The sequence below is a fragment of the Drosophila rhopaloa genome, unplaced genomic scaffold (assembly GCF_018152115.1).
Source record: "Drosophila rhopaloa isolate 14029-0021.01 unplaced genomic scaffold, ASM1815211v1 contig_165, whole genome shotgun sequence".
NCBI classification, from domain to species: Eukaryota; Metazoa; Arthropoda; class Insecta; order Diptera; family Drosophilidae; genus Drosophila; species Drosophila rhopaloa.
In genome coordinates this window covers 180864-205580 of record NW_025335045.1, presented here as the reverse complement: position 1 = coordinate 205580, position 24717 = coordinate 180864, and positions in this window count along the sequence as shown.

The following is a 24717-nucleotide window of genomic DNA, read 5'->3' as shown; positions in this document are numbered from 1 at the left end:
GTCTGCCCGAGTTTTACCGTAGTTATTATTAAAGCCCTGGGTCCGCCCGAGTTTTACCGTAGTTATTATTAAAGCCCTGGGTCTGCCCGAGTTTTACCGTAGTTATTATTAAAACCCTGGGGCCTGCCCGAGTTTTACCGTAGTTATTATTAAAGCCCTGGGTCCGCCCGAGTTTTACCGTAGTTATTATTAAAGCCCTGGGTCCGCCCGAGTTTTACCGTAGTTATTATTAAAACCCTGGGTCTGCCCGAGTTTTACCGTAGTTATTATTAAAACCCTGGGTCCGCCCGAGTTTTACCGTAGTTATTATTAAAACCCTGGGTCTGCCCGAGTTTTACCGTAGTTATTATTAAAGCCCTGGGTCCGCCCGAGTTTTACCGTAGTTATTATTAAAGCCCTGGGTCCGCCCGAGTTTTATCGTAGTTATTATTAAAGCCCTGGGTCTGCCCGAGTTTTACCGTAATTATTATTAAAGCCCTGGGTCCGCCCGAGTTTTACTGTAGTTATTATTAAAGCCCTGGGTCCGCCCGAGTTTTACCGTAGTTATTATTAAAGCCCTGGGTCCGCCCGAGTTTTATCGTAGTACTTATTAAAAACCTGAGTCTGCCCGAATTATATCGTAATAATTATCAAAAATCCAAGGGGGCTACCCAAGTTTTACTGTAACCAAACCCTGCCTCGACCAAATTTATGGTAGCCACCGAAAAAGCCTATCACTGACATGGGTTCCTACGATAACTGTTTACTAAGTCCAGGGTCTGCCCGGGCTCAATAGCCAGTCTTAGGTACAGCCACGTAACTTTTGTCGCGGTTTCTTCTCCTAATTATAAGGACCACGCCTAAAAACTCACTCGATTAACCCACATTGTCCACTGTAAATTTATAAATATTTTGTGGAGGCCCTAGCCAACCCCTGAGCATATCCTGGCTGGGAAAACATCCTTACAGTTTCATCTGGTGGGTCACGCTGGTCTTGATTCAGAACTATTTTTTGTTAACTAAAATAAAGCTATTTGGTATCAAAACAAATTTTTAAATATATTTATTAATATTTATGAGTTTTTTTAAAACATTTTAAACAAAGTGGTGGTTTGTTTTCTCAAAACTGCGCCGTCCTGTTGGATTGTCAAGCACGTCACAGGCGCCTCTTTTCCAGTACAAGCTTTTCCAATTGCAGATTAGTTTTTAAATGCTTGATTTCCACGCCCTTCGATTGTGGTGTTGAAATAGTGGCTGCTGCCACGAGTACATGTTTCGATCTCCGCTTCGATGTTGAGCTGCGGGCTTAGTTCGATGTGAGAACTTACATACATTTTATATTTTAACCAGTTTGTTCTGTGCAATGTCAGTCTCTGGGGGTGATCTGTAGTTTCTGGGCTTTGAAGAAGAGTTATTAGCACTAGCGAGTAGTCAAATGAAAGGTCCGAAAGCGCTTTGGCGCTTATTATATAGCGTGGAATATTTTTTTTCACCGCATAATCTATTAAGTCTAGGACCTTTCTAGGGTCTGCTGGCCACTATGTGGCGCTACCTGGGGAAACATAGTCCAATTTGTTGATCAGTTTTATAATTGCATTATATAAGTGCCTTCCTTTGGGAGTCAGCATTCGTGATCCTCAGTAGATATGTTGGGCATTATAGTCTCCTGCTGCTATGAAGTGATCTCCAAGTAAGTTGTAAAAATCCATGAATTGTCCTGCAGAAATTGGAAAGCGAGGCGGGGAGTAAGCAGCTATGGAAAGGTGTCCGTTACCTGACCGCACTTTGATAGACGTGGCCTGCAAGTAATTAGATGCAAACCTTTAGTGAAAGTGGTGTTTGATGCGTTCCCTGATTAGTATGCCGGTTCTGCCGTGGGCTTTACCGTCTGTATGATCTGTGCGGTAGAAAGTGTAGCCCCCTATTTGGAAAATGTATTTGCTTGTGAGGTACGTCTCTATCAGTAGCATAATGCCGATATGATTTTATGATTTTCATTCAGGAACTGTGTTTTTCAAGTTTGTGCCGGGGAACGCTATTGGCGTTCCACATGGTTATTTGTAGATTTGGTGTGTTATGTTCTGGTTTTGAAGCAGTGTTTGCATGGTCGTTTTCATCAAGGACATAAATTCCATCATACTTTGTTGCATTGTAACCATCATAGCTTCCAGTGTGCTTTGTGACTGTCCTGAGACCTGCTGAACGTTTCCTAGATTAGACTGGAGTGGGTTTTCCGTTCCTCTTCGAAGGGCATCGGCGTAAGAGAATCCCTTTTTGGGTATTTAGCTGACCAAATGACGATCTTGCAGCCGTCCCGAAAAATACTTCCGGCGTCGTTTTTGAGTAAGTGTACACGTTTTGAGTATTTTGATGGCGCATTGCTGTCACTCGTCGCATGCTGCTTTTCAACTCCTTGCAGACCACACAGCCCCTGTAGCTTGCTGTGTGATTTCCTCCGCAGTTTCCACATTTCTTCTTTTGGGGGTCTTTCTTCCTTTTACAATTCCACTAGCTGCCCGAATTGTGAAAGTCTCCACAAGCTACCCAGACTGATCGAAGTGTTCAGTACGTCCTGGTGTGTACATTCTCTTGACAGTTTGTACATTGCACTCGGCCGTTCCGTGGCTCTTCCACCTTAATTCTTCGGTGCAATAGGTTAATGATGTTACTAACGTTCTTTGAAGAAAAACAATTTTCTTTGGGGCATTGATAACTTAATTGGGGGTTACGTCGGGATCGATTCCTGTTCAAGAAGAGCACTAATTATCATAAATATAAGATTGTACGAGCTCTGCTTCTGTCAATATGTATATCTATTTAGCGCCGTTAATAACGATCTGTTACTTAAAACCTACAAGGTGCAGTGCCAAACAATTGTAATCTTAAGTAGAGGCCACTTGAGCCTGACCATAAATATAGTTCCCACACTGCACAAAAGGTCTCATTGCGGGAGACTGTTTATAAAGCTCCCGCTCAGGCTTACAGATGTGGTCTCTGCGTAGATCATAGATAAGTATGTTATAAGAATTTCATGTTAGTTACGTAAGTGAAGACTTAGTAAAATAAAGTCAGTTTTAATACAGAACTCAAACGTGAAGGTTGTTTTCCTTATTACAGTTTTCCTTTTAGTACAACTTGCAAGGCCTTGCTGCTTGTTAGTTGGTACGTGTAGTAGTTTTACTTAGCTTCCAACAGGTGTTGAAGCTTACGCTTAATCTTACGATGAGAGCCGTTGCTGTAAAAGTGGTTTGTTTTGCTGCCGTTGTTGTAGTTGTTGATGTTGCTTTTGGTGTGATTGCAGAAGCCGCTCCATGTTGCTGATGCGGTCGATTGTGATGGTGGGGGTTTAAATTGAGAACTCCACGCCGCTGGAGATGGAGTAAAAGTGTGTAGAGTGGTTGAGCAAGGTCGTCCTCTTTGGGTATCGACTGTCAGTAGAGCCGGGACGCTCTTTGTAGACGTTTCTTGCACTTCGCTATCGCGCGTAGAGATATATGAGAGGTACCCTTCTGGTACTTTGGTTCTTCGGTCATTGAACTTTTAGCGTGGCATTATTATAAAATAATTTGCACTTGTTTTAATCATATCACTGATTTTTTTCTTTTAGCTTATTTTCGACTCTTTTATTATACACTAATTTAGTTTTTTAAATTTTATTCGTCTTTAATGCATCCACCTTCTTCTATTTTCCCCGTAGCTCGCGTGAAACACGTCCGCTCTCTTCAGCTGCACGATATGCCATTAAAACAAATAACAAGTATTTTAGCAAGTTTGTTTATTGGTTATTTTTGTGTTGCTCTGTTTTGACTTATACATTTATAGGATTTGTGAAAATATTTTCTATTTTTAGGATTTGTCCTCCTAATGGCTTCCATCCCATGTTTAATTAATTAGAAGTTACTTATTATTTTGATCGTCTTTCCATTGTATTCTGTAGCTGAGAATTCTGCCTAAGTTTGGAATAGTATTAATTCTTTTGATTAAGCCTTCTTTTGTGGGGAAAATTAAAAATAAATTCGTTTCAATATATGCGTTTTCTAAATCATGAATATTTATAGATGACATACTGAATTTTTAATTATCTTGGATTCTCTTTATAAACTGTGGGCCCCTTTTTAATGCTGGTTCCCTACTAGTAATATTTAAGGTTGTGGCATTCATGTTTAGTTATTTAATTTGTAAACATCTGTAAATGTTTATCAAATACCATAATGTAAATATCTATAAATATCTATCAGTATCATAACATAATATTTAGCCTAAAGTGGAAGTTGTATATTACTCACATCAAAAATATCGATTGGCTATGAGGATCGAAGAATGGTCCACTGAAAATGTAAAAATTACGTTTCTTAGAGGAAATAACAATGTATCCGGAAAGACCGATGACGATATCGACAGTGTAGTGAAATAAGATTATTCTGTTTGGTTCCAATTTGTGTTTTTTATTTAGTAGGAGCAGCAATGGTGCCGCTCCAACGATCAAAGTGTCTCTGTTCTTTTACAATATTCTTTTAGTCTAATTAAGTCTAAGTCTCGTAGCTGCGCTGCTCGCTGGTGGCGGCAGAGAGACGGCTATGTACCTATAAATTATATGTATTAAATTATGCTCTCTTAAACTGGAGCGCAAGGGTATATGCATGCACTTGAGTTCGGCCGGCGTGTGTAACAGAATGCTGACACTTGCACTTTCTGTGAGCGCGCCGATCGACTCGTGTTCGGCCACTTAGGTTTTTTGACCGGGCCTTTATGAATGCACTGCAACAAAGTGTTACAGTGTGTTTACAGTAGATATTCAATATATGCGCATACTACATCTCCCTCCTTTTGAAAAATAACGTAATATATTATGAAGTTATTTTATTGGTATATTTTACTTAAAGGAATAATAATAATTTTTTTATTAAAATTTTTTTTTTTTTAATTTTTTTTTTTGATATAAAGAGAATGGAATTTATAATAGTATTCTTATTTAAGAAAGAAGTATTTCTATGCATGGCCATGCTAAATGCAATTATGAAATAAACGTTTTTAATCTATCCTTATAAACTTTTTGTTTTTTGTTTTTATTATTCATTATTATAATGTAATTTCTTTCTCCTATTTCCGGTACTTTATACGGACCTGTATATTTAGGATCTAACTTATGACCTGTCTCGTTTTTTAATAAAACTTGGTCACCTACTGATATATCTATATCCCTTACTTTATGATCGTATATTAGTTTATTTCTATTCTTATTTGCTTCTAACATAACTCTAGCTCTTTTATAGGCTACTTCTAATCTATAATTACTTTCCTTAGCATAGTCATCTATATTATATAGTGCTTCTACACTGTCTATGCTATTAAAATGTTTCGGTAAATTACTTGTTTTACCGAATACTAGCTCATATGGACAATAAGTATGTGCCATAGAGGGGGTCGTGTTGAAACAAAAGACAAAATATTGAAGCCATACGTCCCAATCAGTTTTATCAACCGACATGTAAGATCTTATGTACTCATTGAAAGTTCTATGACTTCTTTCTATTGTTCCAACTGTCTGGTGGTGGTGTGCTGTGGATGTAATATTTTCAATATTTAAATATTTGCACAAATCGTCTATAATTGAATTCTTATATTCTGTTCCCATGTCCGTAATGAACGTCTTCATTGGACCGTACTTCAGGATAAAAGATTCAAATATTGCTTTAGCGACAGTATTAGCATTTTTATTCGGAACAGGTATGGCAACTAAATACTTAGTTAAAACACATATTTAAGTGACTGCATACTCATTGCCATTTTCTGATTTTGGTAGTGGACCAATTGTGACCACTATCACTCTGTCGAAAGCATTTATTGGTGTGTCTGTAATTGTTAAAGGGGTCTTTGTGTGTTTAGTTATTTTGGCTTTCTGGCATTTTTACATTTTCTTACGTACTCAGTTATATCTTTAGACATACTTTTCCAGTAATAGTGTCTTTTTACTTTGGCCAAAGTTTTTGATATCCTAGTATGACCTCCTTGAATTGGATCATCATGAAATGTAGACAAAATTGCTTCTTTTTCTTTTAAATTTGTTATTTGGGTCACCGGGTTGAGTAGCGCTACTCTTAATGTTTTCAAGATTTTATTGCCCATTAATTTGAAATTATCTATTGAAGTATGTTCAAAGATATTTTCCCACGGTGCCACTTTGAGTTGGCTGATTTTATGTATACCGGCTTGCACTTCAAGCCTTTGGAAAAATTGATCTAAGTCAATTAGTAGTCCATTAGTATATAAATCGCTAACATCATATCTTGCAGTAATTTTTCTGCCTTGTTTAAATAAACATAACGTATTTTTTATCTGCAAGGTCACTACTTTACGTACTTCATCATTGTTTATGACGTCGTATACGTTGGGCTTAGAAGCTTTATTTAGAGATTGCATAGGCAATTCTTGTTCTGGATTTTCCGCGCGGAATTTTTGTCTACTTTGATATCTAGTAGTGACTTTCAATATATTTCCAGTTATATTTTGTAGATCTTTGATGGTTATCCTTGATAACGCATCAGCTACATAATTTTTTTTTCCCTTTAAATATTCGACTGTAAAGTCGTATTCTTCTAGTTCGAGCCTCATACGTGTCATTTTAGAACTGGGGTTGATCATTGAGAAAAGGTATGTTAGAGGTCTATGGTCTGTTTTTATTAAGAAATGTTTTCCATATAACTGGGTAGTTCATAATGACATCGTAAATCTTGTCATCTGGAAGTATTCCTTTATCAGTGCATTTATGACCTAGAAAAGTCACTTCATGCATAAAAAATGAACATTTTTCTGGATGTAACTTTAGGTTGTATTTCCTACATTTCTCAAAAACATCTGTTAAGTTCTTAAGCATATGTTTTTCGGAACAACCAATTACTATTAAGTCATCCATATAAACGAATGCTTGAGAAGGTTCTAGACCAGAGAACGCAATAGTCATCATCCTCTGAAACGAATTAGGAGCTATTTTTAATCCGAATGGTAATCGCGTGAAGCGATATGAGCCGTTGCTCGTTGAAAAAGACGTTATATCTCTTGAACCTTTTTCTAGTTCAATTTAATGGAATCCTGACATTAAGTCAAGACATGAAAAGTATTTTGCTCGACCTAGTTGATCTAAAATATCATCAATTCTAGGTAATGGGAATTTATCAGATATTAATTTTTTATTAATCTGGCGGTAGTCAATTACTAATCGCCAATTCTTTACATTTGACCCGGGGGATGATTTCTTAGGAACAAGTAACAATGGGCTATTATATTCGGATACTGACGGTTCGACAATCCCGTCGGAGATTAATTTTCCTACTTGCTTTTGTATTTCGTTCACCTGACTATGTGGGCTGCGATAGTTCTTTATATAGACTGGTTCATCATCTTTTAATCTCATTTTCTGTTTATAAAAATTATTTGTGGTTACTGATTCGGTTTCCAATCCGAATATATCGCTATACTGGGTGCATAAGCTAGAAAGCTGTGACTTGAACTGTGGAGGGAAGTTTTTTGAAAGTTGTGATAGTACGGATTTTTTTCTATTGTCTGGATTTGTGTTGACTACATCGTAGTTCGAAAGTGATTCATATGTTAGGTTATCTGTACTGATTACTTGGTCGGTATTTGTTGTTTATTAATCTTATGAAGGCATTATAGGATGTTGCTATGGTATTTGCAACGTAAATACCATGCTGAATTTCCTGATTTGGAATTAATACACTGTCTTCTTTTGAATTAAGTTCAATTTTCCGAATAACTTGGGATCTTGCTGGCAGAAGTATTGAATTGTTGCCAGAACTATGAGCTATTGGTACATTAATTGGAAATTTTAAATTATTGGGTCTAATTATGAGCCAATCTTCAGATGGCTTGAAGTCTAATTGACAGTTGTATTTATACCCGTTACTCGTAGAGTAAAAGGGTATATTGTATTCGTGCAAAAGTATGTAACAGCTAGAAGGAAGCGTTTCCGACCCTATAAAGAATATATAATTCTTGATCAGGGTCACTAGCCGAGTCGATATAGCCATGTCCGTCTGTCCGTCTGTCTGTCTGTCCGTATGAACGCTGAGATCTCGGAAACTATAAAAGCTAGAAGATTGGGATTTTGCATGCAGATTCTAGGAGTTCCTACGCAGCGCAAGTTTGTTTCAAAAAGGTGCCACGCCCCCTTTAACGCCCACAATCGCTTATATACGATTTTAAAAATTTAAATATTTCGGAAAAGTAAAAATGCAGTTTTATTGTGTTTATCAATACCTATCGAAATGTCGAAGAAATTTTTCAAATCGGACCATTCGTTAAAAAGTTATGCGTGATCAAAGTTTCTATCTCCATCTCCCTCGCACTCCCTTTACCTGAGTAACGGGTATCTGATAGTCGGGGCACCCGACTATAGCGTTCTCTCTTGTTTTTAATAAAGTCGATGCCTAATATTCCATCGCATGGAATGGGGAAATGTGAATTTACGATATGAAAATCGTGTGGAATTATGTATTTAGTTGTCTGTATCTCCATAGAAACTAAACCTATGGATTTGGTTATTTCTTGACTTATGCCTTTTATGTCTATGATGTAATCATCTTGGATGTTTTGGAAGTTATCCGAAGTTTCTTTTAAACTGGAAATGTCTGCACCTGTGTCTATTAAAAAGATAAGTTCTTTTCCAGTAGCTACATTGAAAAATGAAACGAATATATTTTGGCTGAGATTAATGGTGTGAACTCTGACTTCTTTTATTGTTGAGTATTTAAAGGGCTTTGGGAGTTTTCCGATGTGTTTTGGTTAGTATTTTGGGTTATTCTGACATTGCTTTGGTTATTGCCATTGTGGCCTCGGTTCGAGTTACCACCACCTCTATAGTTTCCACTATAATGGCCTCGTCCTCCATTGTTATTTTGGTAATTGTTGTTATAGTTATTGTTGTTGTAGTTATTGTTGTTGTAGTTATTGTGATTACCACGAAAATTACCTCTATAATTTCCACGTCCGCGATTTGAGCCGCGCTGTGGATAGTTCTTGAAATATAGGACGGTGTTTGACTGTCCAGTTGCTTCAGTGCAACTATTGACAAATTTGTAAACGGCATCGTTCATAGTACTAAAGGTGCCAGCTTGCATGATAAGTTTTACCTTATCAATTGAGCAATCTTTAGTCATTGCCTTGACTGCATGTTGCGTGGAATAACTTCTGGCTAGCTCTAAAGGTAAACCATCTGTTATATATGCACCTTCTAAGGCTTTCGTCATTTTTTTTTTTTTTTTTTCGCGGAGTCCACGGCCCTTACCCGCCCAACCGACCGAGGGGCGCAGCCGTGTATCGTACAAAAATTATTTAGAAAAAAAAAAAGAGAAAAAAAAAAAAAAAAAAAAAACGGGGAAAAAAAAAATAATAGATAAATCTTGTGCCAATGAAGCAAGTATTAATCGTTTTAGGAGCGGCAGAGAGTCAAGATTTGATATTACAGGAAAAAGTCTATTATAGTCAGAACATAATACTCTGAAAGGCTCATAAAACAAAGTTAGATCTACAATGATTTAAAATTAGGGGAATATAATTTCTAGTTAATCTACTTGGCACAGAAAAGTTTAGCCGACTTAACAAGTCAAGGGCAGTCAATATCACCATGTATAAGGTTATAAATGAAGATAGTACCAAGCATCGTTCTACGGTTGGCTAGGGATGGTAAATTAATCAAAAGAAGTCTACTAGAATAAGAAAGTAAGATAAGATTTGCATCCCAGTTTAGGCGCCGTAAAAATACGACCAATATGTATTCCGTATTGTGGACTCCAGACGGGAGACCCATACTCCAGAATCGGACGGACTAGCGAAATAAATAAAGTTTTAGTCAAATAAGGATCATCGAATTCTTTTGACCACCTTTTAATAAATCCAAGCACTCCTCTGGCTTTATTAACCATGGACGAAATGTGATTAGAAAATTTTAGTTTAGGGTCCAAGAGAACGCCAAGATCGTTTACAAGAGTTATTCTATCCAAAGAGCTGCCACTTAACGTGTAAGTCGCGTATATTACAAAAAACATCAGCGGTTGCACTTGGAGCCGTTTAAATTTAGTAAATTATCTCGGCACCAGTTTTGAAAATTATCTAGATCGGATTGCAAGTCTAAATGGCAGGAAATGTCCTTATACTGCAGGCACAACTTAACATCATCTGCGTACATAAGTACGCGAGAATGACTTATAATTGAGGGAAGATCGTTAATAAATAACTGTAAAAAAAAAGTAATTAACCTTTTTTTTTGGCACGGGGGAAAAAAGAAAAATTACTAAAATTTTTATTTAAAAAAGTCTTTTTGGGACCTGACATTTAGATAACTCTCACTTTCTGTGTGTGTATTGTTAGCAGTTTTATTGCGCTGTTGTAGGTTCATCAGCTTCGCTGATAATATCTTCAGTTTCCGCCTCTTAGTCTGGAAATCACTTCAGTAATTGTGGTTTCATTACCGAATAGATTTCTGGCGAAACCTTTTAGCTTTGTTTTAATTATGGAAACAGCTAATTCTTCGTGCTCGCCTTTTATTGATTCTATTATTTGTAAAGCATCAATGAAGCTTGTTAAATTTTCAGCCTTACCATCAAAAACTGGTATAAGCTTGGATGCTGTATTAATAAAATCAATATTTGATTGTGCCATTGTGATAGAGTTACTTATTTTGTTTTCTATTACACTCGAAGTATCTGAATCTGTTGAATTGTCCAGATCAGTGTATACCGCCGGAATAGTAAGATTATTCAAATCGTCATCTTCTATTTTGAGGTTTACTTCGGGAAGCTCTTCTGACTCCGATTCGTTCGTTTCTGTTGATTCCGGGTCAGGTGCAGTGTCAACTGCTATTGGAGTGTTTAGAACGGTTTGTACCGATATTTCTAAACTTAATCAATATTAAATTAGATCGTAGTCGTATCAAAAGTTTCGATACCTGTGACCAATGATCTTGATTTAATCTTTCCCTGTGATCATGTATTAGCATTCGCGCTTCATTAAAGCACTCTACGAATAATTCAACATGCTTCTTAACCGTGTTCTTTTGGATAGGTCTATTCTGGGTTAGTGACTTGTATGATCTGTCAAAATTAGTTTTAATGTTTGCTAATTCCCCGTACAATTTGTTCCATTCCATGCCTTTAGTTTAACCATACTTTGTAAGAAGAATATATTGAAATATTTGTATATTTATTTTTTTTTTTTATTAGCTTGTATAATTCATTTCCATTCCATTATATTATGGATATGAATTATTTCTTGAAAACTGTCATTACTATTGCTCTACCTAGTATTGGGTGCTCGTCTACTACCGATCTAACTTGTACGCCTGGAATAGTGGATAATACAATTCCCTTTTGGGTGCTTGTGCAATGTATTAGTGGAGAAATTAAATGTTTCAATATATAAATTTTCTAAACCATAAATGCTCACTGAAGTTGCTGAAACTAATTGCAGAATTCTTTCTTTAAAGTGAATGTCCCTATCATACGTGTCTCTAATTGACTTTAGTGTAGCCATTTTTATTTAATATATATTTTTTATTTTTATTTATTCATTTTTATTGTATTCCATTTTCTTATATTTTAGGTGTTAACATTTATGAAATATATTTATGTGTAATCACTGTTGTTTGTGCTGTTTTTTTTTTTTTTATTTTATTTTTTTATTTATTTATTTTGCTGCTTATATTTTATACAGGTCATTTCCCCGGCTCATATACCTTTTTTTCAGACAATTATTATGCAGCTTGTAAATTTTGTAAAAGAAAGTGATGCACATGATAACAACAATGATTATCAAAAGCATATGTACCCAATATAGATTGATGTTGCTAGATTCTACCTTGTTGATGACATTGGCAGTGGAATCCACTGTTTTTATGTCCAAAGTCATTTTGGTGGGTTTTGCATATACTTTTATTTTATGTGTATAAAGTGTTTTATTAAAATTATTATGATCTTCTATTGAAAATTTACTTATCGCATTACTGCGCATTTAAATTAACAAACTTCCTACCTAGTTTTTTGCATAGCTTTACGGGCTACACATCTAATTGGGCAGAAAAGGTTCCGCTCAATTTTACAAAATATTATATTATATAAAAAAAATATGCATCGTAGTGCAATGAAAAAAATTATGCAACGCAGTGCATGGGTAAAAAAAAATGTTTGCTTCCAGCTTGGTTGGTTTCTCTTTCTTCCTTCTACGTCAACTGTCGTCGCCGGTTTGGCTACGCTGACGCTCCTTCGAAGGCGCAGGTGGCGGTCGTGCCTCCCACGCTTGATATCTGCTGCTGCTGTCCTGGGCCTATGGGCTCAGGCGGTACCGGTGCTGGTCTTCGCACTGGTCTTCGGCTTCTTGCATGCGGAATTGCATGCCGCAGAGTTGAGAGGTCCGGGGCAGTCGGTCGGGCAGACTTGTGGTCGTTTCGGCAGTGGCTTGGGAATATTTCGTTTCGTTATTAGTTTTTCATTTATTACTTGTATTTGGGTTGCTGAGTGAGTTGTGCCTTGTGGTACTCTATTTTGGAGGGTTTCCTTTAAAAATTCAAGCTCATTATAAAGTTTTTGCGCCATCGTCCACGCGGGCGGTGTTGATTGAGCAAATAGCAGCCACTTTATGCGGGCTATTCTTTTATTAATTTTATTCTTCTGACCTCCACGTACCATCACGCACACTCTACTCACTCAGACGTGTTTTTTTTTTTTGTATATCCTCCTTGTATCCTCATTGTATTATTAATCTTCCCGATCCGCAGCTCCTTGTGACTCTAGTCACGGTCGCCATGAAATAAGATTATTCTGTTTGGTTCTAATTTGTGTTTTTTATTTAGTAGGAGCAGCAATGGTGCCGCTCCAACGATCAAAGTGTCTCTGTTCTTTTACAATATTCTTTTAGTCTAATTAAGTCTAAGTCTCGTAGCTGCGCTGCTCGCAGGTGGCGGCAGAGAGACGGCTATGTACCTATATATTATATGTATTAAATTATGCTCTCTTAAACTGGAGCGCAAGGGTATATGCATGCACTTGAGTTCGGCCGGCGTGTGTAACAGAATGCTGACACTTGCACTTTCTGTGAGCGCGCCGATCGACTCGTGTTCGGCCACTTAGGTTTTTTGACCGGGCCTTTATGAATGCACTGCAACAAAGTGTTACAGTGTGTTTACAGTAGATATTCAATATATGCGCATACTACAGTAGTCGAGAACAGAAGAATCGCGATCCAGCCGAGCTGGCTGAAATTAAGAACCAAATAGTTTTTTGCTGTTTAAAGAATTAAACCCATTGTTGCTATGGACGACGTAGAGACAAACTTGCGAAATTTCTCTGGAGACGATAACTTGTCTGTTCATACATAAATACCAGAGTTTGGGTGCTGGAGGGGTCAGCCCGTTCCTATATGATGTACGAAAAAACAACCACTTGGAAGGAAATAAGCGACCGCCTACTAAAAGTTTTCGGATTTAAGTTGCAAAGCAGTTGCAGAGTCGTTTAAGTGCCCATAAGGAGGTTGCATTCACTGCTTTACACTGGGCACCAATACCAGGAGTGCCCGAAGCGTACACGAAATTGTGCATTGAGTACCATCGACGAGACAGAAGATGATGAGGACTCCGTTGAAAATTTGTTTATTCAATAAGTAAGCATAAAATTAGCTAGTAAAGGGGATGCATTGATATTACTAATATCTTTGCGTTGTTAATTACCCGAACCCCCGGGAGCTTGTGAAGAAGTTATTCCGCAAGCTGATAATTATGAAAACCTTGAGAATAGTAGTTTTCGCGGTCTCAGTGGTCAAAGCATATTGACATTGGAAAAATTTTAACTGGTACTAAACTGGTGTTAATAATATTATATTATAGTTATAATATTTATAGATAGCTTTTGTTATTCCTAATCTTATGTTACCGACGCCTTTGTTGCTAGGCAAAATTGTATTAAAATTATTAACAAGTTGGTAAGTTCGTTATTAAGTTAGTAATCCGCAAAACTGTTACCCAATGTAAACAAAAATAGCCATTATTAAACAATTCTGTTGCATTAGCCTCCGACTTATTCTGTAAATCTCTGTTTACTTAGATATCCAACTTTATCAACATTTGTTGCAATAAATTAAAAGAGAAGAAATATAAACACAATTTAAACCTGAAGTGTTTTAGAAATAGCAAACAAATTTGTAAACTTGGTGACGTAGACAAAAACTTGACATCTGAATCACTGCTACAATATGTTATTGCTATGCGCTATATTGCTGGACAAGGAATGTTCGAATAGCCTGCAGGATAATACCGGATGCGCAGGTCCGTTGTAATACTGTGTTGCTCTCGAGAAAATGATGCCATACAGACTGAGTACAAGCGGAAACCAACGGGAATATTGCGTACAGTTGTACCTTTGCGACAGTCACCTACATTAAATACTACCGATGCTGGATGTGCAGCTACAATTATAAGGTACTTTACTTGCCGATCGACGGGACACTTCAGCATTTTTTCAAAACAAAAGCGCCAGTACCGGCAGTACCCTAAGCGTGATTGTATACGCTTGCATTGATTACCAGCGACGAGAAATTACATATGTAGTACAGAGGGATGCATCAATATTAACGACATTTTAAAAAGATAAACTAACTGGTGATTAAAGAAAAAAATAATATTGTATTGCAACTTTTGTTTGTTATATTACCGACGTCTTTGTTACTGGACAGAGATGTACTAAAACTAATAATTCGCAAAACTGTTGTTAAATTATATCCCGCTAATTACCATAGCACTAGGAAGTGAACTCTTCTTTAAAAAGATATTTTAAATACTACAGTCGTCCCAGTAGAGGCCCTTGTTTCACGTCCTTTAAGTTTGCCGTATTCCTCAAAAAATATTGATCATGATACCATAATATAGCCACGCTGCCCCGCAGGCCAACGGGCTAGTTGAGCAGGTATGCCGTGTGTTAACTCTTATGTTAGAGAAGTTGTCTGAGCCTCTAAATCAAGCAGACTGATATAAGTTACTCAACCGGATGGAGTTCGCTATGAATAATTATTTCAGTGTAGAACCGGCAAGACCCCTATTATGTTGCGGACAATTATCGGGAAGATAAATTTAGTTCAAAAAATCTGCGCTGTCTTAAGAGTTTAAGGTAATGAAACCGTATATGGTTTAAGACACAGAGCACCTCAGACAATAAAGGTGGATGACCTTGTTGCCAGCTTTCACAACTGCCTTATAAAGGAGTCCTTGAAGTGGATATGATAAAGCCGTGAATTTAAGTGTGTAACAAGACTATATAGTTATGTGTATAATAATCGATGTCGATTGCCCAAATGGAAGCATCAGTAAATGTTTATAAAATATCATAACATAATATTAATCTTCAAGTAGAAATTATATATTATTTACACCAAAAATATAGGTAGGCAATGAGTCTCGAAGAATAGTCCGCTAAAAATGTAAATGTAAGGTTTCTAAGAGGAAATAAAGGGATGGTCACTTTGGCCGATTTCAGCGGCTACTTGCAAATTATATATTTTGTTTGTGTATTAAAAAATATATATATATTATATTTCATTTTTTCTCCTTTAAATAATAATCGTAGATAGCTGATGAGGGTGAGGTCACGTGCAGACCAAACTAGCTAGTCCTATCATAGTCGGGTTCACTCCCCAGTGAGTGCAAGTGTGATGAAAGTTAAGTGTAAAAATCGTTGTGTTATAAAATAAATTAAAATATAACAAACGTATGACCTCGAGTAATCCAATAGCTACAAATTTAATAATAATCGTTTGCTTATTATAACAAATTTAGATCTTATCCAGATCGTTGGCCCTACTTACAAATTACCAGGATGAAATTTAATAGTATTGTAATGGTTTCTTTAACGATTTTTTGAAATTCTACTTAATTTATTACATTTGCAGTGGAATCCACTGTCAATTAACCCTATTTTAAGTGTATCTTTTGATTTGTTAATGACCACACCAAGTATGTATGGCTGATTATTATTTATAGAATCTAAATTACTTGTACTATTATTTCTCATTCACATTTTTTTGTTATGTACTATCAAGACAACTATTGTGATATGTTTAAAACAGGTTCAAAAATCGTCGTTAAAGAGCAACTTAGTTCTACTGAAAGTTGATAGCTACACAGACCGGAATGGATCACTACATTCAGTTAAAGTGTAAGCTTAGCCCACACTATAATCCAAAAGATCAATGAAGAATCAGAGAGATCCAAAAACAACAGATTTGCTCTCTTGGCGCAGGCTGCGTCAATCAAACCTGCACAAGATACCCTTAAGAAACCCAATCTATATCAGGAAGAAAAGCTCAAACGCCCTGGTCAACAAAATTGTTGCGCTGTTTTTTCTTTTACTAAAGAGAATATAACAAACAAAGGTTCAATTAAAATATGAATAACACTTCCGAGCCGTGTCCAAGTACCTGGACGAGGCAAAGAAAAATTATTTCTCGTACCAACTGAAAAGCAGCAAGGACCTGCAAGTTGTAATAAAGGAAATCGAACCTGACGTTAGCACAACCGAAATAGCAAATGCCATAGAAGAAATGGATTTTACCGCTAAAAATGTTATTAACATTCGCAACAAAAACAAAAATCCGCAACCACTCTTCAAGGTCGAGCTTGATATAGATAGCAAATCCTTGAAGAAAAAACGAAACCCGATCTATAAGCTGCAATATTTATTGCACCTTAGAATAACAGTGAAGGAGCCATAAAATCGTACTGGTCTAGTTTGGACACAGTCGGACATACTGCACACTTCGGGTCGCCTGCGGGCCGCCCACAATTCCAACAAAGAAGACTCAAATCTGAATAAATATGGAAACTAAGGAGGATATCATACGGTGAGCTACAGGGGCTGTGCGGTCTACAAGGAGCTAAAGAGTCGCACGCGACAAGCGACAGCATCGCGCCATCAAAATAAACGGGACGACAGAAGTCTTCTTGTCTAATCCTTATTCGGTCCCCTGAATATCTCCAACGGCATCTCCTATGCTGATGGCTTACGATGGAAAATCCACTCCAGCCTTACCAAAAATGTTCTCAGCAGGCCCCAGGACAGGTTAGTAGAAAAATGAAAACTACTTACTGCTTACCTTACAACAAAGCATAATGGAACTAATGTAATTCAAGAAAAGACAATGTAAAAACTTTTTATAAACAGGCATGGTGATACAGTTGCTCGAAGCACAACAGTCTAAATAATCGATGCATAATCTATGAATATCGATGTGGAATGCCTATGGTGTCTCACGGCATAAACTTGGATTAACACAAATGTCAAACATACGCACTGGGGATCACGTCTTGTGACTCCCAAAGGAAGGTATTTGTACATTGCAATTATAACTTTAAAAAACAAATTGAACCATGTTTCCCTTGGAAGCCTCGCGTACTGGTCAGCAGACCAACGAATGCGCCCAGATCTTATTGATTTTGTGGTACCAAAGCGCTTTGGGATCTATCTTCAGACCACTCGCACAGGAGAGTAGTACAGACTAATAACACTTCTTCAAAGACCTGATATAACCGAACAGCCCCTCAAGCTGACGTCGCACAGAACTAACTGGCTTAAATACAAAAATTATGTGAGTTCCCACATAGAACTGACCTCTCAGCTTAATAGGGAATCGGCCATCGACTTCACTTCAGAGGCCCTGGAAGATGCACTCGTTTTAGCAGCCAAAATCTATAAAATATATAAGTCCAATCAGCAAATCGAACAGTTGGTGCGGAATAAGAGGTGTACGCAACGTGGCTTCATGGTCTCAGGCTTAAAATCAAAATGCATTTGTCTATCTACAACCACAAGCTCCTCGTGTCGTAAAGTATTTTCAGAGAGAAGCTGGAGTTTGTCCTACATACTGTGGATATCCCTACGAACGAGATATTAACAACGGCAACGTTTGCCGACGATACTGCGCTCCTGAATCGCTCCAGATGTCCAATCCAAGCCCATTTGCTGATCATTTTGCTATAGACGACAGGGTGCTATCTGACTGGCGTATCAAAATAAATTAACTTAATGGTAAACACGTAATGTTTACTCTCAATGAGCTCCAAACGTTTTCCTTGAACGGTACGAAAATCTCCCAAGCCAACCCAGCAATAGTGTTCAGGGCCGTCCAACTCTGTTAATATTATAGGATTTGATACACTTATTGTTGGTCTTATAAGGAAAAGATTCAATAAATTAAAGCAAGATTATAAAAAAAAAATATATATTTTTTAATTATTTGATTCGATATTACTTACAAATTTTCTTTTTGTTTTGTGTTTGGTTTTTGTATATACATATGTATGTTTTGTATGTTCTTTGTTTAACACTTTCCTAACTATCGTTTGTAGAGCGTCCTTCGTTGGATGACAATGGATTCTTTACAATTACAATGTTTGAACAACGACGTCATCATCTGGAAACATGAGGGCGTCATACACATTCCTGCGTCCGAAACGGAATAGACATGTTGGATAATTATATCTCACATTCACGTGTATTCGTCTAAAAACTTGCGTTAATAAAAAGAAAGCCTATGCAGCCAAGTTTGCAAATGCTTACATCTTTTTTACTGGAAATTACATCAGGAATCTTTCTAATAAGGATAAGAGGACGACTAATAAATTCTGGACTACCATTTGATTCCAAGTTTGCAGATATTTCACCAAAGAACCATAAGCTTATGTATCTTTACATTGCATATCTTTATCGAACAAATCATCATGCTGGCCCTAAGGCAATGCTTGCAATCTTACGTCATAGATTGAAGATAGTTAACGCTAGAGCAGTGATTCCAAAAATCGTTAGAAACCGTATACATTGCTTCCATTATAAGCCCCAGATGATGAAGAAAATCATAAGAGATTAAGGAGCCGGTGGGTTAAGGCAAAATCGGCCATTTTGGGCGTAGACTTCTGTTCTCAAGTTATAGAATTTCGCAATCTTTGTTTGTTTTACTTCAAAAGGTATTCACGTAGAACTCGTGACTGAGCTGTCTTCGGTTGCGTCGTTGGCAAAGGGTTGCTTATTTTAACTTTAACTTTTTTACAAACACTGCGACACGCAGAACATTCTGCTCATCCTTACCTCATCCTTACCTCAAGTCTAACGTGGCCGAGAACATTGCACAATCACGAAGGCTACACGTGGAATTCAACATTACACACACATACACCATCACACGCATACGCATTTGTAAACATTAAATACCAAGTACACATTCTTAATCACATTAAAGATAATTCCGTATACTCGGCGTATAGTAATATATCATTACTTTATTCAATAATTTGGTTCACAATGACTTTTTCCTCGTGCAAATAAATAAGTTTAATTATTTACTAGGCTGCTTACGTGGGCCAGCGCTGGAAGTAGTTCAGGCATTTCAGATTTTGGAAGATAACTATCTGAAAGCCTTAGAGCGGTTGAAGTCAAGGCAAGATAACGACGTGCTTATATTTTTGAAATGCATCTCTAGTTTATTCGCGCTTCCAACTTTTTCAAGTACAGCATGTCGTCGACAAAGCTTCATCCATTCGCGGCTCTCTAGTGCTATTGGGGTTGAGGATATTATGAGTAAGGTAATTATCAAAGGTCGATAGCCAAACAAAGGCTAAATACAACGAACAACAAACATTCGAGCAGTTACCGTTTTGGGATGCATGTTGTAAGGCCTTAAATTGCCGGTTTCTCGAAAGTCAAAACAATGACGTTAGGAATTCCGATAAGTGGGATCTAAAGCTAAAGTCAAAAAAACACATATATCTCAAAAATCCTTCGTTAGCACAAACGTTGATTGTTTTAATAGTAATTCAAGCAAATACTTTATTAGTAGCTGCAAAGCATTTGCAGAGTTAGCAATTCAGCAACGACAAGCCCCACAATAATATCACCCTAATTACACGCATTATTCCGACAGCAGTCGTTCAAATTAAGAACAAATTTGGGCAATTGGGAAACATCAAACCGTATTCAACTTGACATGTACAACAATAAGTTGGTGGGATCGCTGAATTCAGACAAAAGATTCATTATACCGTGTTTGCAACTATAAAATCGCGTACCTGTTCATTTGAATGGTCTTCAACGTTCCCAACTATCAAAACTATTTCTGCGATACAGCCTGAAGAATCAGTTTACATTCGAAAATAAAAATTACTAGAAGGCTTGATTCTAGCGGACCCTCAATTTCATGTTTCGTCAAAAATAGATTTTCTTATCAATACGGAAGGGTTCTTTGAAGCGATTCGAGAAGGACGGATTAGTCTAGGAAAAACTTACAATGTTCAATAAACAGCGTTTAGTTGGATTGTAGGTTGCAACATAGGCGTAGAAATTTCTACACAAATTCAATTATGTAATGTCATTCGAAAAAAGGTTTTACTCTACAAACTCGTAAACCAATTTTGGGAAATAGAAGAGTGTAAAATTGACAAAAACATTCTCATTGAAGAGGAGTAACGCATCTCCAAAATCACCACTGGAAAGTCACTTAAAGATATTCTTTTGGTATGTCCCACAAGACAAGTAACTCTGAATTCGCCCTGACAGGAGACATTGTAAAATTGTATAGGCAGTTTTATATTCACGAAGAAAATATAAAATGTCAATTAATTCAACTAGCGAGATAAATACTTGCAAGTTGAATATACCGTAACTTTTGGTACGTCAGATGCTCCGTTCGTAGCCGTACGAGCTTTACGTTACAGCGCATAAATCAATGCACCCAATCGGGCCGTCGGTGCCGCATAGCGATTTGTATGGGGACGATGTATTAACTGGCGCAGATATCTTAATCAAATTCAAGGAAATAAAGCACCAGATCACCAAAATGGTTCGAATTTTCGACACATTAGGGATTATAAGTCCTATTATAATAACTGGCAAAATGTTTCTTCAAGATCACACATTGGAAAGTCTACCAGGGGATAAATACATCAACGAAAGACAACTCGCCCGAACTCTGACCGAAATCACTGATGGTCTTTGTCAGTTGGAAAATCTTACTGTTCCACGTTATGATCTAACTACAAAATTTGAAACGCGTGAAGTCCACCGCTTTCCGGATGCGTCAGAGCGGACGTACGTTTGCTGCTTATACATTCGAGTCCAAAAAAAAAGCAAATTGGGATCAATCTTCTGATGGCCAAATCTAATGTGGCACCACTCCACACATATATCTCAAAAATTGCTTGTTACTACAACGTAGATTGTTTTTATTGTCAATAAGGCGCATCAGTAGCTGCAAAGCATTTGAAGAGTTAGCAACTCGAGAAAGCCAAGAGTTGGCCAAGAAAGCAGTCGCTTACTTTAATTTTCTTCAAAAGTCTCATGAGATCAAGACTACATGCAAAATCTTTCGCAGTTCACATCATTCACAACTGCTCCAATTGCAGCGGGAACATGTTTCAGCATCAAACATCAAGCGAATCTATAAAGTTCAGCAAGACACGATCCAGGGCCCCAGAATAATGTCACCCCAATTGCACGCGCTGTCAAAAAAGGCATTTTTCCGACAGCAGTCGTTCTAATCAAGTACAAATTTTGGCAATTCCATCCTGTTCGCACTTTATAAGACTCATGTTCCGATGTTAATTTCATAATATCAAATCAACTTGATAGGTCTCATGTACAACAAGAAGTTAGTAAAATCGCTGAAGTCAGACCAAAGATACCGTGTTTGCAACTATAAAATCGCGCACCTGCCCATTTGAATGGTCCTTAACGTTCTCAGCCATGAAAACTTCTTGTGCAAAACTGCCTGAAAAATCAGTTTTCGTTCCATAATGGAAGGCTTGATTCTAGCAGAACCTGTAGTGTACGGGGGTGCTGCAGAGCTAATTTTATCTCTATACTTCGATAGTCGGTCATCTAACAGCAGATGGTAAATGCTACTAGAGAGGACCTTTGTACCTTCAAGCTTGGGATACGCACTCTTGCTAGGCTCGGGTCTAGCTCGCCGGATGTCGGGGTTCTTCCTTGCTTGAGATGGTACGGTTGCACGCTACCACAATTTATTAGTGCGTAATAATCAAAAGAACAATCAATTGAGACTAAGGCTAAGCTATCAAAACAATTAATATGATATTGAAGCGCTCCGACACGCTGAAAAGCAACTGAGAATCTGATAAATTCCTTCTGGGAATCTAGATGTTGTTATTCCGCAAGTCTTTACCCTCCCTTCCATGACAATGTTACTTAAATTCTTGTATTGTCCCTAGGCCAAGATTAAATGATCTCTACCACATTATTAAGGAAGTGATTGACATAAGTACTCGACAGACCATGGTTATTATTTATTCAATCTTCATTTTTAAACAAATCCTATACTTCATTTATAATTATATTTATCCACATAATTGTCCATTGATTTCATTTATAAAAATTCAAGAATTTCCTAACACATAAGTTTAATGTTTCATTTCGTGTTCAATAGTATTTCTTTTCAATCGATTCTAAATTTATAAGCAAGACTAACAATATTTTAATGAATATAAACTAAATGAATTTCTCTCGACTTAGAATTACGACAGAGCGGCATTTACAGGTTTTTAAAATAGGTATTTACGCATTGTCCGTTTTAATGTGTACTCACGACCTCTTCTTTATGTTCCATAAGACGCGCTGCAAAGTTGGGCCCAAGTTCACGTTGACGTTGAGGAGCTGTTGGTCAAAATTTATAATAAAACCTACATTAAATGACCTATATAAATACCGCACTCATGCCAATTAGAGAGTTTCTTTTAAAGGCAAACGAATTGATACACGAATTTTATTCCTGGTGGACGATCATCGATCGCCGGACGATGTCAGATGGGGAAGCCTTTGGTGGTGGCTAGTCTGTCCTCTGTTCACGACCGAGGCACCTTGCGGCGGCACGATTCAGGTTGTCGCTAGGTGGCACTGGATAAGTGTTGTTGTTCCCGCGATCCGAATAGCATCGGCTTCTAACGGCCGGTGTCCAATTGCCAACACGCGGGGGTGGTTGCGTAATCACTCCGGCCTAGGTTATGTTCTCCACTGGGCCGCTTTTACCAAGAATTTTGGCAAATTGGAGCTGAGGCAATTGGGGTTAGCTGGCCTAAGACGTTCAGACTGTAACCGCCCTAAAGTAGTATAAGACTCCCTGTTTACCTTGCGCTCACTCTCACAAAATCCACTTGTTAATATTAATAGCCGCCTGACTAAACTATTGGCCGCAGATCGCGATTATATAATTGTGTAAAGTTTAACACGTTTTTTAAATATATAACTTAGGCCACAGCCGAGTGATCGAACGTTTTGCCAAGAGCATAGATCAGAGAATGAATGCAAAATTGGAAACGAAGTGCAGATAAGCCACGGTCGCAGAGCTTTCCGCTGCAGTTCTAGGCAACGGTTTAATCGTATGATTTTTGGCCGTCGCGACTGATCTGCTTATCTCAACTTATTGATATTGGTATTTGTAGAGAGTAAATTTCCTAGGCCTCTGGCGCCGTTAAGTTATATTTATCTATGCGAGGGTGGGTTGAATAGTTCTTTATCGTAAAAGCATAACTGGTCACTACACCCACAGATAATGGAGACAGGATTATTTCTTGGAAGCATTATCTGAAATTTTCCTGTTCTGTATATCTTTTAGATGGAATACTCCTAAATTCTTCCCTTTTTCGTTCTCTAATTCATAGTAATATGGACTACGTTTCCTATTAACTCTGGCTGGGATAAACACTGGAGCTAGTTTACTACTGAATTTCTTTATCGCGTTACTTTGAGTAAAATTTCTAGCGTAAACAAGGTCGCCGGCTTTAAACTGTATTTCACGGGCTCGTAGATTGTATTTATTTGCATTTTTTTCATGAGACTTGTTTATGTTCAGTTTAGCTTTCCATCTCTGCAGCTGTAAAACATCGGGTTTTTGTAGCCTAGTGTCATCTGCCAACAGGTTCAAACTACGTAGAAGACTGTAATCCTTGCCGTTGAGGATCATATTTTGCCCAAATGCTAGGAAATACGGCGATGAACCTGTACTCCTGTGAAGAGATGCCCTTAATGAACCACTAATGGCATTTAAGTTGTCATCCCAATTTGTGTGATCATTTCCAATATAAGCCCTTACGACTGCTAATACTGATCTATTCAGTCTCTCGCTGGCGTTAGCCTGTGGGGAATAGATAGCTGTAAGTTTTTGTTGTACTCCAAAACTGGTAAGAAAAGCCTGGAAATAACTCGATTTAAATTGACTACCATTATCAGAAAGTATTACTTCGGGAACCCCGAAAGTGTAGAAAATAGCCCCCTCCAAATACTCGCAAATTTTAGGAGCCGTAAACTTTTTAAGTGGACACAGAAAATGGAAACGCGTGTTGTGGTCGACTACAATGAGTAAACCTATATTGCCCTTCCTCGTGCGAGGATATGGCCCTAACAGGTCAATATATAGCTTTTGAAATGGCCTATCTGAAGTCAAAGGTTTTCCCATTGGTGGTCTAAGAGTAGTGTTTGGACTTTTTGTGGTACGGCAAACTACACAGTCAGATATATAGTTGCGTATTTGCGTGACCATGTATGGCCAAAACAAATATCTTTTAAGTTTTTCTACGGTTTTGCTCATACCACAATGAGCCGAACTAGGTGAATCATGAGCCTGGTATAAAATATCTGGCACTAAAGCTGTAGGAACCCAGAGTTTCCAGAGGTTTTCCTGGTTGGT